Source organism: Pezoporus wallicus, unplaced genomic scaffold (genome assembly GCF_028554395.1).
Source record: "Pezoporus wallicus isolate ANWC-B61680 ecotype Strahan unplaced genomic scaffold, APGP_CSIRO_Pwel_v1 contig_7071, whole genome shotgun sequence".
In the NCBI taxonomy this organism is placed as follows: Eukaryota; Metazoa; Chordata; class Aves; order Psittaciformes; family Psittacidae; genus Pezoporus; species Pezoporus wallicus.
In genome coordinates this window covers 192,697-212,683 of record NW_026640445.1, presented here as the reverse complement: position 1 = coordinate 212,683, position 19,987 = coordinate 192,697, and the positions used below count along the sequence as shown (strand labels likewise).

General features: G+C 42.0%; 1 protein-coding gene across 4 annotated transcripts in view; it reads right to left on the bottom strand.

The window, feature by feature from the left end:
- Positions 1-19,987, bottom strand: part of GRIN2A (glutamate ionotropic receptor NMDA type subunit 2A) — a 180,319-nt gene that overhangs the window by 148,394 nt on the left and 11,938 nt on the right. The gene's annotated exons all lie outside the window — the stretch shown is intronic.

Here is a 19,987-nt window from a genome sequence, read left to right as displayed (position 1 = left end):
TGGGAAGGACACAGCTGACCTTTTCTTCATGTTAGATCCATGACCTCAACTGGCAAGCATCCCAGCAAGTAAAGATGCACACTCAGCTAATGAACCCCTCTCAACAACCCCCCTGTAACATTCAGTAACATCATTATTCAGTAACTCTGTCACTGGGATGTCCACATGCACTCTGTACCAAACAGCATGCTGTCTACAGGAACTGTGTTTCTGATCTTAGGACAAAAGGATATTCATCAGCAACAAATTCTGAGCTGAAACATTTGATACAGTCACAACATTCTGCCAAGGAAGATTTACATCCTTAGCAAGGCACAAGATTGCAACTGCTGAAATTCTGTCTCCTGGGCATTCCAAGTCTATAGCACCTCCACAGACTCCAAGTTTACTCAACTAGAAAAACTAAAAATAAACCCAAACATTAATGATGTGACAGACTGAAGAGAGAAGTTGAAATCCAATGCACATCAATGCTGACCTAGAACAACCAATGCTACAAAGGAAGCGCATTGCAATTTCACAACCCATAGCTTGCTCTATATAACAGAGGGGCACTTTGCTGGCCATAAACTGCAAAGAAAACCAGCAGCCATAATTGCTATCATGATTTCAACTCCTTTTTCTCTGATTGCATTCCTCATAACAGACAGAAATTAAAAACTTGTGCAATACCTCCCAAGATTATTCTGCACGTTCCCACACAAGCAAATTCCTAATCCTGTGGGTATGGATTCAATGAAGTTATGAGTCACACAATTTTAGAATCAACCAGGTGACCCTCAAGCGTTGGTGCATGCAGTTGGTATAGACACTCATCAACCAGTCTCCTTTCTAACTCTGCTGTCAGGGATAGAGCTCCTTTCCCTACACACACTCTTAGGCTGTTAGCATTAAGACTTAAGTGGTGAAACCAATCCATTGAAGCCTGATGGCTGTGCCCAGGACCAGTTCAGGTCCCACACCTGGAGAGAACCATTCTGGTGTCATTTGTACACATGTACATGAGCCCCACATGCCAGATCAACTGCACAGAACAGTACATAGTGGCTAAGTGCACAGAGCAGCTACAGCTTCATACAGACAGACTGATCCAGATGTTCCTACAGGGTAGTACTTTAACTTTCCATGAGACAGCAGTTCTGACAGTCCCTAAAGTTTGCAGCTGAAAGCCTCATACAGGCAACAAATGAAGCTACAGCAGAGAAATGAATGCTGCTAAGTCATCATCTTTAGGAAGCAGAAACCACGGATGTAGAACTCCCATGACATCGTGTTCAGACAGCTGCAAGCTCTCAATCAATCTGTGGAAGAATTAACTGAAAGATGTGCAAGATAGGTCCTCATTGTAATAAACCAGGGGATTCCCTTTGTTCACCTTCAGTGTACAGAAAGATGCAAAACAGGCAGTGCAAAGGGAACTCTTCTGCATGAAAAATTCGTCATCTTTGCAAAAAACACTGAACCCAAGTCTCAGATTTCAATTTTGGTAAGGACTTTTATGGTTAGCATCATACTGACAAAGCCATCCTTAAATACATCAAGCAGATGTAAAATGATATAGTAATATCTTCCTGAATATTCAGAACTGTTCATCTCAGAGGGATCATTAGGAAGTGCAGTTCTCATTTCTACTTTGTAACTTCCAATCACTGCTGCTCGTCCTCACAAATACACCCAACCGTTAACATTTATCGCACAGCTTAAGTCGTCTCTCAGATGACTGCTGCAGCCTTCAGTTTCACTTGTTACTTCCTCACTGTTGCATGAACATAGATAATAATGGCACAAAGGAAACAGAAGTTTGAGGAAAAAAAATCAGATAAATGGGATTTATTCATAACAAAATAGTTCATATGAGGCAAGGCATGACATTATGACATTAAGTATAAAGTCATATCCGTTGCCAATTTTAAAAGAAACCTGAAATTGATCCATAATGTTTTTTGAAGCCTTAATTTCCATTTCAATCGTTTAAGTGTGCAGGATGTACATTAAATGTGACAAAAGAAAGATGTTCATTATATCAAAAGTACTTCCTCTGAACTAAAACATTAGTTACCTTCTTGCATAAATCTGCTCTCTCCCCTTGAATGCAAACCTTAGTACATTCAGTACACTGTCCCAAACCCCAAACATGCCTGTAAAGGAACTTGCATATTTATAAAAACCCTCCTTCTGTTCAGAGAGCTTTGACTGCACATGATAAAGTGCCTACTTCATAGCAGCACTTACCCAGACTTTGGAAACATGACTGTAGAGAAAGTAAGCTTCTTACCACACAATGCGCTAGGGAAAAAACCCTATCAGAACTCTTTAATTAACATTAAAAGTGAAACACTACACCTGCCACAGAATAAGTCTGGTTGATCTTCAGGGTACCTGCATATGAGAAAAGCAAAATTAATTTACATCTCTTAACAGAAAAACAGAGATCCTGGAGAAACTGTCCCAAATACTACAGACAAGTTGCTCCAAAACAGGCTTCTAGAATAAAAAAGTTGAAATTCCAAAGAAATAGGAACCAGGAAAAGTTACACTAAAGTTTTACTTCCCTGATGCTTGTGACTTCCCTCTCCTCACCATTATACAAAATGCATGAATACAGTATGCTTGGAGCCACCTCCGATCTCCAGCAGTGAGTTAAGGGATGCAAGAGCTTCAAGCCACTAGCTAAACATTGTACCCTCCATGGGTAACTGCCAGAATGAAACAGCTTGTTGCATTCTACATCTGAGACCCTGCAGATTTGACCAATTATTTACATAGTCATAAAGATCACCTTGAATTTGAGAGACTTGCAGGTGATGCTACGGAAAATCTACACCTGAAAGAGGTGTCACTGCAGACTCCTGGGAGGAAGGAGCAAGAGGGTAAACCAACACAGTGTTGTGAGAGTCAATTGCAGGAGACTGTGAGGAGATAAAGTGGAAACCCTTGCCCAAATGACCTCTTCAACTGCAGCCTAGGAGGTAGGGCACAACCAACACTGACAGCAAACAAGAATACTGGAATCAGAGATAAAGGTGGAATCTAACAGCAAGGAAATAATACCTGAACTTTCAACACTTTGAAGCACCTTGTCAGAGAAATCTAGTGACATGCAGAGCCCTGAGGCTCTCAATACTGCAAGGGAAATGGAAACTTCTAATGCTGTAGCAAGAAATGCAAAACAAGTATTTTAAGGAAAGTCACTCTAACATGAAAAGAAGTCATCCCACATTTTCATGCCCTGTTCTATACATCCTGTCTGAAAAGCTCTCTCCCACACACAAAGTAAGAGGATGGTTTCACGTATTATATTTTACAAGTTAAATTAGGAATGCAATAATCCTCACTCTTTTTTTTTTTGTCATATATTTTAAATAATTAAGCAATGGAAGTTACCAGACTTCAAGATACCTACCCCAAGCAGAAAGCAGCAGCCTTACACAGCTGTCCCCCCAAGGCCAGTTCCACACAGACCAGCCCTGCCTGTGGGCTCAGTTAGAAAACGACAATCACTGAGGGAACTGTCACGCTTTATGTCGCTGTAATGTACACTTTTTACATGTCACCAATTTGAAATGCCACAAGTGAAAGTTAAAGAAAGCAAACTTCACTATGCTTACAGAAGAACAGTTTACTATAAAACCTTTGAAACAAAATAACCACTGGCCAGTTGTTATCTTGTTCCTAGCCACAACTACTCAAAGAACCATTCAAGTACCTGTTTACGTGTCATTTTAATAGATTTGATAGATCTTAGTCAGAAGTTCTTCCTTTGAGGGTGCTGAGGCTCTGGCACAGGGTGCCCAGAGAAGATGTGACTGCCCATCCCTGGCAGTGTTCAAGGCCAGGTTGGACAGGGCTTGGAGCAACCTGGTCTAGTGGAAGATGTCCCTGCCCATGGCAGGGGTGGTTGGAACTGGATGAGCTTTAAGGTCCCTTCCAACCCAAACCAATCTACGATTCTATGGTTTCCTACAACGGGCTGCAGATGTACAAATGACAAATGTCAAGTGCTTCTACTTTCTTCAGTCATCCTGCTATGATGCACATGCAAAGCCACAGCGAGTTTCTTGTTTCAGATCTCTCCCTAAAACTTATTTTTCATGAATCATTCTGGAAGTCTTTCTCAAGATTTAGGCACATCTCAGCTGCCTCCCCTTGATACATACCTTGCTACAAATAGTGAACAACAAAATATCCAAGGTTCTTCCCCATCTCAGAGACTGCACATGTTGTCTAATTTTCCAACATGTTCAGTCTTACTTGTCAATACATGAGCTATAAATCCAAAAGGGTTGGGATAAGAGTTACGTGTCACCTGTGCTAGTTGGCAAGGAACTGGAACTTGCTGTCCAGGAGCTACCAAGGCTGGGCAGTAGGTTCTCACCCTCTATTTATATTTTGACTGACAGTCATGCCAAGAGGGAATCCTTTTCACTAAGCTAATTGTTTTACTGAAATGCTGTCAGACACCTCCATTACATCCCTGATGTACTAGGGCTAATTATAGCTTTTATTTGTGCTTCCCTAAAAATAGCTCAGTAGTGCACACCAAACAGGGGATCTTGACATTACTCACAATTTGAAGGAGGCAAGCTATCAGTTATCTTTAAACAGAGCACTGCTCCTCTTAAGAAAATAAATGATTCCATATTGCAAGAGAGGAACAGTTAATTGTAACTACCACTTCAAGGGTACTCAGCTGAGATCCCTGTTTAGGAACTTCTTTGGTAAGTAGTTGTTGATTGCTCTCTTACATAGTACAGCCCATTTCCACCTTTTAACACGACATAGACGAAAACCCCTTTAAAATGGGAAGTACTGCTTATGTTATAATGCATTTGCATACACTGTGCAGCTACATTAAATAATGTATTCCATATCATGAACTAATTCTAACTATATAAAACACATTTCTCTTGCTACTTATAAAACCTATTCAAGTGATAAGCAGAAATATATGCATATGCATATATGCATATGGCAATGTCAGTGCTTTTAATCCCTCTACAATGCTGCCTCACATATACCCATTTTTTCACCCCTAACCAAGTATTCTTCCTTAGTCTTACCAATGCTACCATTTTAACTTTGCTTTGATAGGGTAAACTAATAGTATTTATCATTGATAATGACTAGCAAATTTAAGGTAAAAGTATAACACAGAGAATAAAAAGAGGCCACAAGATACCTCTTTCTGGACTAAAGTCATTTCATTACATAACATACTATTGGCAGGACTTCTTTTGTACACTGCCACATTGCAAAAGTCCTCAGTTTTGTCTATCTATCTATCATTTTCTACACACACACTCTGGTATTAATCACACATGGGACACAAACTATCTCTCTTTGAGATACATGGCCACCACACCAACAGCTCTGCTTGCTTTGTAATTTTACACACATCCACTGTGGCATCAGGCAGCTTCAGTTTATCTTTCAAGGCTGTTTGCTTTGTTTCAGATTTCAAAGCACAGTGATCTTTCCTCATGCTGTGTTTTGCCCTCTGGTTCTCGTATGCTTAGCTTACCCTTCTCAAAACATAAAGAACAGAAAGAGATGTGATGATATAATGCAAACTGTGATTGCTGTGGTGATGTGTTGGAGTCTGTGCATTTTCTGACTGATGGTGGCACATGTGATGTTAGGAACTTGCCCTAAATAATTCAGTAAATTATTGGTATTATGCAAGAGTAATGATAATGTAAAATCAGGGCTGGGATTAACTTCTAGTCTTTCATAGACCAGTGGCACAGAGGTACTCTTCCATATATAAAAGGACTAAATACTTGAAATGGAAAAGCATCATTTAAGACTCCAAGTACTAGTCTGTTTTACTATATGACATGCATATCCACAATTTAACCCACGGTGGATTAATGCAGCCTCACTTCAGGAATATCTTCATACAAGAGCATGCTGATGCTTGCTTAACAGTTTACAGTATCACTACTGGTATAATATTTCAACATGTTTCTGCATATCTCTCTAGCTCACTTGATCTATTCCAGCAAGGTATGTAAAAAAACATTTTCTAGGTTTCTTCTTAATACACAAGCAACCACATAAATATTACATTAAACTAAGGAGAAATAAACACTGATTTGGTTTGTTGTTTTGTTTATCTTTTCCAGGAATCAAAAGCTATATTGTCCACAATAAAAGGACCAAACACGATATATATTTCATTATGATACTTCATAGGTACTTGTTACCACACTGATTTTTCAGATATGAGAAACAGGTTACTTGAACAGTTAGCAGATTATGTGTCTAATGGAAATACTTGGCAATGCAAAATTAATATTCAGGCCCAGTATCCTATTAGGACACTTGTCAGTTGGGATTGCTATCTTATTTACCTTATGCTTTTTTTGCAGCAGCAGACAGTTCTTAGTTCATCACTCAAAACTTCATCAAGGCACCAAAGAGAAACAGACCAGCAGAATTTTAATCAACATGGCGGGTATTCTAAATGTGAGAGGAAAATACAGATTTTCATCTCTCTGATGGGATCAATAGAGACTGCACTCACTGGAGTACCTTACAGAAAACAGAAAAAGTCAGAACAGTAAGCGCTGAAGTGGGAAAGTACATGATTCCTACATGTCTATTCAGGCACTTTGGTACTTATAAACTTAAATGTTTAGTCTAGGAACACTCAAGTTTGAAATTGGGGTCTGATTTTGAGTTCATCTTTTCCTTTGACTAAAATCAGAAACTAGGAATGCATGGCTTGGTTGTTTTCCCCAAAGTGCTACTTGAACAACAGGGACTAGACGGTTCCTTTGCTGACTCACTCGATAAGTGATTTGCTCTCTTTGCAGCATGTTGATCTTCACTTTGGAAAAAGCATGTGGTGAATTCCACAGATTTTCTGTCCAATACAACACACAAAGTACAACAGCCATTCCAAGGCATTTCCAACGAAACTGAGGCAGGAGGTCAGCTCTCACTTTTAGTAGAGGCAGACAGGCAGCTCAGCTGGGGCCCTGAGGCCTTCTATGTGCCAGTCAGAGTAGATCAGATGCAGCAAAGGAGCAAAGAAATGTAAAAGACAACTTAAACTCAAAATACCTTTCCAAAGCTGTCTGTGTATCTGCAGCAGAAGTGTCTAGGACCCAAAGACAGTGGTGGCATGAGGGAGGAAGAAGGGAATCAAGACACAATTGATAGGAAGAACAAAGCTGAAAGCACATCGTGGTCCTCTTAATCAAGACCCTAAACTTCACTTGATAAAAGAGACAAGGTAAAAAAAAAAAAAATAATGGTGAAGGCATTCCCAATTGCATGTTCATAAGAATCAGGGAAATTATAACATTACACAAATAATTACTACCATGCCATTAGGACTACTTTTATGAGGCAAACCACATGGGGGGCTCAAGTTCATGCAGCAGATGCGTTTGGGGGGGTTAGACCTATTATAACACAAGTGCCCCAAACAGAAAGATACAAACCACCCTGCAGAGTCAGGAAATGAAACCCTGGAACTGGCTTTGCTGATGCACACGAAGGTAGATTCCTGGAGTCCGGGCTGCGCCAGTAACACAGTGTTGTTTCATGGCTCCACATACATGCTCTCATCTGTTCAGTAAGTCAGCGAAAACAGAAATTATAGTGCTAGTGGGGTTGCCAACTCAGAGATTAAGCATGTACTTCCAAAAGAAACCCCTGAACTTGTGCCTAGACAAGGAATTCCCAAAGCTACACTTTTTCCAGCACTTCATATTGCCTTATTTAATGACATGAATACAAACAGTGCACACATCTGTTTTCTTTTTCAAACTGAGATGTCTTCTTTTTACCTCAACCCCGCTGCAAGAAATCAAGGCTCATCACACAAACAACAAAACAACACTAAAATTAAGGATGCCGCTCTGACTTTTTTCTTCTTTCCTCCGCAAAGCACAGCTACAAGTGCCTTAAACATTCTGAAACACTTTTATGACACCTGTCCTGTCCTTTTCTTTCCACATGGCCAGGTATTTTCATTAATAATCACTTTACCATAAAGTAATTGGCTTCTTCAGGTCCCTGAAAATGAAACAGCTGTAAGAGCTAAACAGATTATGATAATTCCAGTATTAATGAAGCCTGGAAGAAGTCTGAATTGCTTCAGGGAAGGAATAGGCTTGGTCAGTTCGAAACAGAATTTTATTCAATTTGCTGTTCAGCCTCTTTTGGTGCAAAAAATTACCTGTAAACAGTACTAACCATGTGCTGCTGACCATATATAGCATTCATTAGCGTATCACTTTAACCTTCCCCTCCAACCACAGTAAATTATCAGTAAGGACTTCAGCCATTTCATTACAGTATTTTAGGAAGAACGTTCCATTCCTGCAGGAACACCATTTTGGTTCTTTAAATGCAGCCACGCAGAATGGCGCATAATGCAGTATAACTAATGTTTTTAGCCTTCTTTTGCTAATGCTCTGCTGCATATGTATGTAGACAGAGGATATAAAGAAGGCAAAGGTGTTGAATGCCTTCTTTGCCTCTGTCTTTACTCCTGCAGACTCTCCCCGGGGGACCCAGATTCCTATAGCCCTGGAAGGAGTCAGGATAAAGGAGGAGTTTGCTTTGGTAGATGAGGATTGGGTTAGGGATCAGTTAAGTAATCTGGACATCTATAAATCAATGGGTTCGGATGGAATACACCCGCGGGTGCTGAGGAAGCTGGCGGAGGTCATTGCTGAGCCACTCTCCATCATCTTTGGTAAGTCATGGGAAACAGGTGAGGTGCCTGAGGATTGGAGGATGGCAAATGTCACGCCGGTCTATAAGAAGGGCAAGAAGGAGGACCTGGGTAATTATAGACCAGTCAGCCTTACCTCCATCCCGGAAAGGTGATGGAACAACTTATTCTTGACACCATCTCTAGACATATCAAGGATGAGGGGGTCATTAAGAGCAGCCAACATGGCTTTACCAAGGGGAAGTCATGTTTGACCAACCTTATAGCCTTCTATGAGCAAGTAACTAGGTGGATGGATGATGGTAGAGCGGTAGATGTGGTTTTTCTTGATTTCAGTAAGGCATTTGATACTGTCTCTCACAGCATCCTCATAGATAAGCTAAGGAAGTGTGGGCTTGATGATCAGGTAGTGAGGTGGATCGAGAACTGGGTGGAAGGAAGAAGGCAGAGAGTTGTGGTCAATGGGGCAGAATCTAGCTGGAGGTCTGTGACTAGTGGAGTCCATCAGGGGTCGGTGCTGGGACCAGTGCTGCTTAATATTTTCATCAACGACCTGGATGAGGGAACTGAATGTACCCTCAGCAAGTTTGCTGATGATACTAAACTGGGAGGAGTGGCTGACACACCAGGGGGTTGTGTTGCCATTCAGTGAGACCTGGACAGGCTGGAGAGTTGGGCAGAGAGGAACTTGATGAAATTCAACAAGGGCAAGTGTAGAGTCTTGCATCTGGGGAAGAACAACCCCATGTACCAGTACAGGTTGGGGGCTGACCTGCTGGACAGTAGTGAAGGGGAAAGGGACCTGGGGGTCCTGGTGGATAGGAGGATGACCATGAGCCAGCAATGTGCCCTTGTGGCCAAGAAGGCCAATGGCATCCTAGGGTGCATTAGAAAGGGTGTGGTTAGGGGGTCAAGAGAGGTTCTCCTCCCCCTCTACTCTGCCTTGGTGAGGCCACATCTGGAATATTGTGTCCAGTTCTGGGCCCCACAGTTCAAGAAGGACAGGGAATTGCTTGAAAGAGTCCAGCGCAGAGCTACAAAGATGATTAAGGGAATGGAACATCTCCCTTATGAGGAGAGGCTGAGGGAGCTGGGACTCTTTAGCTTGGAGAAGAGGAGATTGAGGGGTGACCTCATCAATGTTCACAAATATGTAAAGGGTGAGTGTCAGGATGATGGAGCTAGGTTTTTTTTCAGTGATGTCCAGTGATAGGACAAGGGGCAATGGGTGTAAACTGGAGCATAGGAGGTTCCATGTGAACATCAGGAAAAATTTCTTTACTGTGAGAGTGACAGAGCTCTGGAACAGGTTGCCCAGGGGGGTTGTGGAGTCTCCTACATTGGAGATATTCAAGGCCCACCTGGACAAGTTCCTGTGTGATGTACTCTAGGTTACCCTGCTCTTGCAGGAGGGTTGGACTAGATGATCTTTTGAGGTCCCTTCCAACCCTTAGGACTCTCTGATTCTGTGATTCTGTGATATGTATATCATGTCCTGCCCTTGCAGCAGAGCCTCTCTCATCCTTATCCAGCTTGAATCTACATGAAAGTTCCAGTTTCTGAAATGCATTACCTTCTGCAGCCTTTTAAAAGAGCTATTCAATGATAAAATAAAATTCTCAGTAATAGGAACACTCAATTCCAATTGCTCAACAAGGCCTGATGAAGTATGTTGTCTCTGAGGAGCCCTGCCAACTGTGCAAGCTCTGTGAGGAGACACCCAAAATCATCAGTTCCTCAAGACAGCTATGGAGAAAACCACAGCAGCCCAGGGGAAACAGCCAGGAGATATTTTCAGAGTTTAAAAGGCTATTTATCAATACCTGCAGATCTCATTCTATGTTTCATTGCGTCTTTGACATTCTTTCTCACAGCTTAAGGCAGCCACATATGGAAGTGTCACCATCTGCATTCCTGCTGCAACTGAGCCACAGGGCAGATGCTAGCTTCCAGGTCCTGGGCTGTGCTCCCCTTCATGCCTGTGGGAGCAGATCTGCTACGCACGCATCATCTGCAAGGACCACACCCTAGAGCAACCTATCCTACCTTTCATGGTTGGCTTTCCACCTGAACGGAAATAGTTTGCTCAAGGTACAGTCTCAGGAAGGAAGCAACACCAACAAAGTGTGGCAAGACAAAGGACTAGAACCAGCACCCTGAAACGAAATGACAAAGTGCCTAAAATACAGGAAGATCTGGATTTCTTTAAGTATTTCCTTCCTCAGACATGCTTTTCTGCATCTCTTCACATACACCATTCCATCAGCTTTTCTCCCTCACTAAAAAAAATATAAATAAATTGCACTTATACAGCAATTCCTACTTCTTTGACTTAGTTACTTACAATAATCACATTATCATGGAATATAGTTATGGAGGGCTATGTCCTTTTCAGGAAAGACAGGCCAGCCAGGAAGGGTGGTGGGGTTGCTCTTTATGTGCGGGAGGAACTACAATGCACCGAGTTCTGTCCAGGGACAGATGACGAGCGAGTTGAGAGTCTGTGGGTGAGAATTAAGGGGCAGGCTGGCAGGGGGGATACTGTTGTGGGTGTCTGTTACAGACCACCAGATCAGGGTGAGGAAGTTGACGAGGCCTTCTACAGGCAGCTGAGAGCGGCCTCACAGTCACAGGCTGTGGTCGTCGTGGGGGATTTTAACTTCCCTGATGTTTGCTGGAAGGACCACTCGGCAACCCAGCCACAGTCCAGGAGGTTCCTCCAGCGTATGGATGATAACTTCCTCCTGCAAATGGTGGATGAGCCGACCAGGAGAGGAGCGCTGCTGGATCTCATCCTCACTAACAAGGAGGATCTGGTTGAAGCAGTAAGGGTTGAGGGCTGCCTTGGTTGCAGCGACCACGAGATGGTGGAGTTCAGGATCTTGTGTGGTAGGACTAGTAGAATACCAAGTAGAATTGCAACCCTGGACTTTAGCAGGGTAAACTTTGGCCTTTTCAAGCAATTGCTAGGGGAAATCCCATGGGCAAGGCTGCTTGAAGGTAAAGGGGCCCAAGATGGTTGACATTCAAGGACTGCTTTTTCCGTGCTCAAGATCGGAGCATCCCGACACGTAGGAAGTCAAGGAAGAGGGCCAAGAGACCTGCGTGACTAAATAGGGAATTGCTGGGTATGCTCAGGTGGAAGAGGAGAGTTTACAGGTCATGGAAGGAGGGGCTGGCCACTTGGGAGGAATATAAGGCTGCTGCTAGAGGATGTAGGAAGGCAGCTAGGAGGACTAAGGCATCCTTAGAATTAAACCTGGCAAGAAGGGTCAAGGACAGCAAAAAGAGCTTTTTCAAATACATGGCAGACAAAACTAACACCAGAGGCAATGTAGGCCCACTGATGAACGGGATGGGTGCCCTGGTGACAGAAGATACAGAGATGGCAGAGTTACTGAATGCCTTCTTTGTCTCTGTCTACTCTGCTGCAGGCAGTCCTGAAGAGCCCTGTACCCCGGAGACCTTAGATGAAGTCAGGTCGATGGAGCGGTTTGCCTTAGTCGATGAGGAATGGGTTAGAGACCAGTTGAGCAATCTGGACATCCATAAATCCAGGGGTCCAGATGGGATGCACCCGCGGGTGCTGAGGGAACTGGCAGAAGTCATTGCTAGACCACTCTCCATCATCTTTACCAAGTCTTGGGAAACGGGAGAGGTGCCTGAGGACTGGAGGAAAGCAAATGTCACTCCAGTCTTCAAAAAGGGCAAGAAGGAGGACCCGGGTAACTATAGACCGGTCAGCCTCATCTCCATCCCTGGGAAAGTGATGGAACACCTTATCCTTGGTACCATCTTAAGGCATATCAAGGATAAGAAGGTTATGAGGGGCAGTCAACATGGCTTCACCAGGGGGAAATCATGTTTGACCAATCTCTTAGCCTTTTATGAGGAAATACGGTGGATGGATGATGGCAGAGCGGTGGATGTGGTCTACCTTGACTTCAGCAAAGCATTTGACACAGTCTCCCACAGCATCCTCACAGCTAAAATGAGGAAGTGTGGACTGGATGATCAGGTAGTGAGGTGGACTGCGAACTGGCTGAAGGAGAGAAGCCAGAGAGTTGTAGTCTATGGGGCTGAGTCTAGTTGGAGGCCTGTAACTAGTGGAGTGCCTCAAGGGTCAGTACTGGGACCGGTAGTATTTAATATATTCATCAACGATTTAGATGAGGGAATTGAGTGTACTATCAGCAAGTTTGCTGATGACACTAAGCTGGGAGGAGTGGCTGACATGCCAGAAGGCTGTGCTGCCATCCAGCGAGACCTGGACAGGCTGGAGAGTTGGGCAGGGAGTAACTTGATGAAATATAACAAGGGAAAGTGTAGAGTCCTGCATCTGGGCAGGAACAACCCCAGGTTCCAGTATAGGTTGGGGAACGACCTGTTAGAGAGCAGTGTAGGGGAGAGGGACCTGGGGGTCCTAGTGGACGACAGGATGACCATGAGCCAACACTGTGCCCTTGTGGCTAAGAAGGCCAATGGCATCCTGGGGTGTATTAGAAGGGGTGTGGTTAGTAGGTCGAGAGAGGTCCTCCTTCCCCTCTACTCTGCCCTGGTGAGACCGCATCTGGAATATTGTGTCCAGTTCTGGGCCCCTCAGTTCAAGAAGGACAGGGAGCTGCTGGAGAGAGTCCAGCGCAGGGCAACTAAGATGATTAAGGGAGTGGAGCATCTCCCTTATGAGGAAAGACTGAAGGAGCTGGGTCTCTATAGTTTGGAGAAGAGGAGACTGAGGGGTGACCTTATTAGTGTCTATAAATATATAAAGGGGGAGTGTCACGAGGATGGAGCCAGGCTCTACTCAGTGGCAAACAATGATAGGACAAGGGGTAATGGGTACAAACTGGAACACAAGAGGTTCCACTTAAACTTGAGAAGAAACTTCTCCTCAGTGAGGGTGACGGAACACTGGAACAGGCTGCCCAGGGAGGTTGTGGAGTCTCCTTCCCTGGAGACATTCAAAACCCGCCTGGACACATTCCTGTGTAACATTATCTAGGTGTTCCTGCTCCGGCAGGGGGATTGGACTAGATGATCTTTCGAGGTCCCTTCCAATCTCTAGCATACTGTGATACTGTGTGATACTGTGATTATCTCTCCATATTTGCTATGTAGAGATTAGCCTATGGCACATCCTCTGTGTGTCATGGCTCTCATCAGAAACCCTTTGTCCAGACCACAAGAAATAGCTAATGGATTTTGTTCCATGAATGAAATTCAAATGAGTCAGCACATTCAGCAAGTCAATTCTCGGTGCCAAAGGCAGTTGGTTTGTCTAGAACTCCTGATTATTTACAGAGACAGAAATACCACCACAGATCTCAACCTGAAAACACGTATTTGAGCATTAAGAAGTTTTAAACCTTTCTGGTATTTGGAGGTCATAAAATTAAAATCTTTGAAAGAAATTATCACAGTTACTGATAATAAGCAGAAGCAATTGGATAGGAGTGAGTAACTTGTTAAACCTGGTAATCTGCAAGAACATGAAAAACAAGAATAGTTTATGATTGGCAGAATTAAAAGTCTCCTGGGGGACATATTGATGGAAACAGGGTACTAATGGCTTGGGTTTCCAAAGAAAACCAAGGCCACTCAGTTACTGGAAGAAAACGCAATGGGGATCTGATTTTTACACAGTTATGTACACACTGCCATCCAGCAGAACATCAGATTTGTTTTCATGCTGGTCCCACTTCTGGTTCAATTCACAGAATAACAATGAATGTCCAGCACAGTCGTTAAAAAATAGTGTTTTGAGTGTCCAGCTGCAACTACAACCCAGACTGCCCACAAATGTATGTAACGCAAATCACTGCTTAGCAGGCCTGACATGCAAGCAACATCACGTACAGACTGTAGGGAGATTAGACCACAGAACTCACAAAGCTATGTTTTTACCAGGACCTGAAGGCCAGTCAGTCTTTGCAAGGCTGAAAAGGACAGTCTTTGACTTTCTGGTCAGCTGTACATCAGGCTTCAATTCATCCCATGTCATATTCACCAATGCAGTGTTCACAGAAGCCTGGTTAGATTTGGAGACAGTCTTACTATGGTATTGTATGGTTATCTCAAGTTCTTTTAAAATGTAAAGAAGAATGTAGGATTAGAAAGAACTTCATTATGCAGGTCTTCATCTCTTCATTTATTGACCAGTTTCCATGGTAATACTAGCTGGCTTCTGCCATTCCTGAGCTTCTTAAATTCCCTTCTAAATACTATTTACTACTTCCAATTTCCCACCCAAATGCCCACCTTAGTTTCAGTCCTCTTCATTCACTTGATGCTGCTTAATCAGCTTTTCTTCACTCTGTATCCAGGTGCCATATCCTGCTCCCAGGCTCATTTTTACTAGAAACAAACCAGACTCACCTAATCTCCTGCACATGAGACTTTCCATTCCCCAGTCACCTTACAAGATTACAAACCCCTTACAAGATTAGCCAGGACTTTTTAGAATGTGGGAGTTTAATTGCAGACAATATTCCAGAAGTTCCTCCATTTCCTGCATAGTGGAGTGAAATTGTCTCTATTTCTAATAGCAATACTAAGAGAAAAAATACAGGAACAGCTTCTGCTGGCAAGCCCAAAAATGTTTACTGCATGCAACCAGTTCTTAGCAAGGTGGTCCAAGGTTACAATGTGGTCCTAGTAAACTGAATGCCATTCTTGGTTTATTCCTTTAATTTTTTCCAGAATACTTATTTTTACAATGTCTCAAAGCTGATAAATCTATTCATACGGAAAATTACAAAGTTAATCTAGAATATGTTAAACTGTAAATTATGGTTCTGTAAACAGGCAAAATGTTTTTTAAATTGAAATAAAATGCACTCCAGTGAATTCAACATACTGTCTTTTATTCTTATTCTCAAAAAAATAATCTAGTCCTAGTCAACAGACATAACTAATATTCAAAAACTGGACTAAAAAGCCAGAATGAGCAGGACAGAGACCTTAATCCTATCCACCCAGTCATGGAGGGAACTGCTAAAATCTGGGTCAATCCTTTCAATCCTTAGTCAGAAAGAATATCTGTGCAATTGAAATAGTATGCCAGAATTAGATTTGCTTGTGGTGAGGATTCAATTAAGCCCAAAATTAAGATCTGAAATAGCTTCTGAGAAAATCAAAGCAGTACATTTCTACAGACAGATATTATAAGGAAGAATCATTGTTTGGAGACTAAACTCATAGCCCTTCTCTCAACAGGAAATTCATTTGGAACAAATTCCAGTCACTGGTTTTCAGATAGCAATTTTGTTAAGAAAAGAAAAAGAAATAAAATCAACCTTTCTCCACTGGACTGGAATGCCCTGAATAAGGCAGACTCCAGTTAGGAAGACCATAGACAAAAAGACAACTACTTATATGTCAATTTTATGAAGCAGATTCTCACAAACACCCTAGTGGAAATTTTAACTACTTTGTATTTGTTACTGTACTCAAAAACATGACATACCCATTAGGTATAAAACATTTAACTCATCTCTATTTATCTGTATTGGGCAGGGAATGTTTTTATTTTTAGCAAGCTGAGAGAGTACACATGTCAACATAGAAGATTTTAAAAATGAAGATGATACCACACTCCCAAGAGCCATTTCACCTGAACCTTCATCATTTGATTAAAGCCTGCACAAATCATGCTGGATTCAGTCCAAAAATCTAACAAATAGTCTGTGTTTGCTGCTTCAAGTCTTCAGACATGTCTACAGACAATTTATGGCAAGCCTGAAATTTCTGGTTGTTTGCTTGATGAAGTTCTGTATGAGATCACTTCAAGACGCAGAAAGCCAATGCTCCCCTTGAGCCTACCAATGCCATGTCTGTGCACTTGCATAACACATCACATCGTGCCCAGTTACCATGCAAGGCAAAATCAAAGTGGCAGTAAAACTTTCAGTAACAAATATTTAAGGTCTGTAGTAATAGAATATTAGAAGCAAATATTGAGCTGTAGCATTCATGCCAAAAGAGCCAGAAGTTTCAAGCTACTGCATAAGCATGTTTCTATAATCTTTGCTGCTCCAGAGCTGGAAGGTTTTGCTCAGGCAAAGTAACTTCAAACCTTGAGAACTGGTTCACTGCAGATGAAAAAACAAATGATTAAACCAGCTCAATAGGGAGCCAGGCTTATTGTAAATGCATGATTTATAAAGAAGCTAAGGGAGGGTGAATATGTTGGTTTTTTTTTTCTAAATACAACACTAGAATGCCTGTTAAGAAGGAAAATAAGGTACATAAAGGGCTGTAATGGTACTTGGGGTGCTCTCTTTCAAATGGCTTACTGGACTGCTGGTGAAATATGTTGTCGACACGCTGCCAGGTTTCACTTAAGTTAAACCTGATATTCTATTTAAACTTTATTTTGGTAATTAGATTTTTGTCGTACCAGGTCACTTCAAGGTTTCATCTGCATGTCTGACCCAGTTAAAAGCTGTTATTAAAACAGATTTTCTAATTCAGCTCAGATAGTGGTATCTAGAATCAGCTATGGAGATCATTTGCTAACTTTATCCAGCCTAGGAGGGGGATCATGTAAACTTGTATTTTTCCTTCCACAAGTGAGCTTACTCTGCAAAGAACTGAAACTGTCCTTGTCTGACACCTTGCTATGCTTATTCTCTGAAGACATTGCTCATTCTCAACCTCATGATACACCCAGTCATTCAGACAACATCAGCATTTCTGCAGTTCACAATCCAGAACTTTGTTCTGTACACAAAACTACAATTTAAGTGCCAGTAAACATGAGCCTCAGAATAATATTTTAAAGTGACAGCAAAACACATTCACATACAGGGGATGCTGTAGAATCAGCCACCTAACATTGTGGAAAGCAATTTATTTTCATGTATTTGAACTGTCAGTCTGCCCTGTCCCCAAGCATTCTGAAGCCCCTGATGGGAGACCTGAAATTCAGACTGAATTGAAAATCAATTATAAAAAGGAATCATAAATATACTTTCAAATGACACTTCCTCACAACCCAAGTTGTGTGTAGGCACCCCCGCAAAGCACCAGAACAGAGTGAACATACACATAAACAAAAGTACATATATTATTACAAATCAGGGAATTATTGAAATATCTTTCCATCTTCTATACAAATGGATGTTTACACAGAAGGCAATCATTTAGCCAGACAAGTTCAAAGCAAAATAAAGTGAGGGTTGTATAGACTGACCCTGTCCCACAGATTATACTACAGGGAAAAACAAAAGCAGTAGGGAAATCTTAAATGACCTTTGCAGACTCCAGTACACCCACTTCCAGATACTTAACTGCAGCCCAGAGACCGTACATTGCACTAGGAAAAAGCAAATATCCCCCTATATGAGCACATAAATCCAGTCAATGAGTGCAGAAGGAATCACTTGGGACAGGAGAAGAATTGTCCAAAATCCGAAGGCCAGGAACCCTGAGGAGATTTGAATACTTTGGTTTTTTTCATACTTCTTTCTTCACAAATACATCACTTTCATCAATAGTTCTATTGCAGATTTATCTCCACCTCAGCTCTCCATCATCATCGCTGTGGTTTAGTTTCTCGTCCTTTCGCTATATTCTGCTTATTGAATATAAACAGGTTCAGCTTAAAGTCATAACAGTTTTTACTTTCTTGAGATTCCAGAGAATTTTTATTTGCTGAGGTATTTAACACAATTGTCACCTGTGCTTTGTGTACACTGCCAGAGTCCCAGTACTCCTGGCATTAAAGAACACAGTTTTAAGCTGAGGGTATATTCTCTCCCAGACAACCTTGCTTCTGCTAGAAGTTAACTAAGGCAATGCATGGAGAATAACCCCCCACCCTAACTCTAACAATAGGTTTACGGCCAAGTATAAAGCAGAATAGGATTAGATGGGATGCAGAGGAAGACATCATTTGGTGGAAGGAGACTGGCATACAGAATGGATGGGTAAGAGAAAATAGTCTAAGAGCAAGCAAAGGAAGCAAATGTTCCTTTTTACAAGTTCTGTACCCATTTCTGTTACATAGTTCAGTGATAGAGATTAATATTTTGCATGCTAAGCACTGGAGTCATCCACGGCATATTTCACTGGAAACCAGATTCCACAACAGGCAATTTCAGCCTTTTTGCAGATAAAACCTGTTCAACTTGGAGAAGCTGCACGGAGACGGAACCTAGAACAACCTCATAGCAACCTTCCAGTACCTAAAAGGGGCCCACAAGGATGCCACAGAGGGACTGGTCATCAGGGACTGTAGCAGTAGGACAAGGGGGAATGGGTTTAAAGTGAAACAAGGGAAGTTCAGGTTACATATAAGGAAGAAATTCTTTACTGTGAGGGTGGTGAGGCACTGGAACAGATTGGCCAAAGAAGTAGTCAATGCATCATCTCTGGCAGCGTTCAAGGCCAGGTTGGACAGAGCCCTGGGTGACATGGTCTAGGATGAGGCATCTCTGCCCATGGCAGGGGTGTTGGAACTGGATGATCTTAAGGTCCTTTCTAACCCAAACCATTCTATGATTCTATGATGATAGTTAAAATGCACCTGAAGGAAGAAGAGAGGAGGGCATAGCAAACAGGTCAAAGGGAACATGTTCATTTACTACAATGTGACTACTGAAAATAAACCAGACCATCTTAAATGATGCTTGACTAGAATGCAGACACTTTCCAGAGATTTTGCATCTGTTTTCTTATGATGAATTCACAAGTCTTACCCCAAATAGATAGTTCTGATATCTCTGTTAACACAATTTACTCAGAACTCTTACTTAGCCACACACAAATAACATGGAATCTGCCTCCTAATTATATGTTTCTGTAACTCCTAAAAGCAATTCATTACAGGAATGTCACACACTTAGAACAGATTACCTTAATTCTATTTTAATTCTATTTTCTATTTATTGAATTCAACTGTCATTCCTAATTGTATTGTAAATCGTGTTGATCTGGAAGGTGACTATAAAATCCCTGTTCTTTCATATGCAGTGTGTTTCCATTAGACACAAAATCAATGTAGTGAAAACAAAACAGCCCTACTGGTAATTGTAGTCACATGGAGAGGCAAATTGGTCAGCACAAATAGACAAAACTTTGTATCAACAAAATTACAGTCAGCAATCTTGAACCAAAAGTTAGGACACAAAAAAAAACACCTGTCTGTCAAGAAAAGGACAAGATAAGCAGCTTCCCACCCAGCAATCCCTTGAATGAAGTACATTTATAGGAATCTCTTGCTCAGAGATGCACAAAAGGCAGGCTATAAATAGTTCTACACACCGAGGAGAGGCCATGGAGCAAGACCAGCAT